The sequence below is a fragment of the Penaeus monodon genome, chromosome 30 (assembly GCF_015228065.2).
Source record: "Penaeus monodon isolate SGIC_2016 chromosome 30, NSTDA_Pmon_1, whole genome shotgun sequence".
NCBI lineage: Eukaryota > Metazoa > Arthropoda > Malacostraca > Decapoda > Penaeidae > Penaeus > Penaeus monodon.
The window spans coordinates 10,598,023-10,598,671 of NC_051415.1; positions in this window are offsets into that span (position 1 = coordinate 10,598,023).

A 649-nucleotide genomic window follows, 5' to 3' on the forward strand; every position below is an offset into this window, starting at 1 on the left:
GTAAAAAAAAATAAGTAACGATAAAATGTGGACGAGACAGACAACAAAAATAAAGATAAAAAAGGCAACTTCCCGGAGATAAGAAAAAGGTGGACTAAGAGGGTGGAGGAAGAGGAGGATGATAAAGAGGGGAAGGAGGGAAGGGGAGGGATGCAAGGAAGAGAAAGGGGGGGGGGGGGCAAAGATAGAGGGAAAGGAGAGGGGAAGAAAATAGGGATAGAGGAGAGGGAGGGGAGACGGAGAGACGGAGGGAAGGGGGAGAGGTATGGGAAGGGACGGGAGGGTAAGGGAGGGAGGGAAGGAGAAGGGCAGGAGGGGAGGGTAAGGGAGGGAGGGCATGAGAAGGGAGGGAGGGGAGGGGAAGGGCAAGGAGGGGAGGGTGAGGGAGGGAGGGAGGGGAGGGGAAGGGGGGAGGGGAGAGAGGGTAGTCAATCTGTGCGGGTCAAGATTGGGTATGGCAGAGGGGAGAGGGGGAGTGGGCAGAGAGGGGTACAGAGGGGAAAGGAGGGTGGGGAGGTAGGGGAATGGGGGAATGGGGGTATGGCGGATGGAAGATGGAATGGGGGGAGGTGTTCGCGGTTGAGTGGCCCCATTACGCCGACATTGTGGGCTGGAGAAGCACAGATGGCTTTATCAGTCCGGTCGCTCG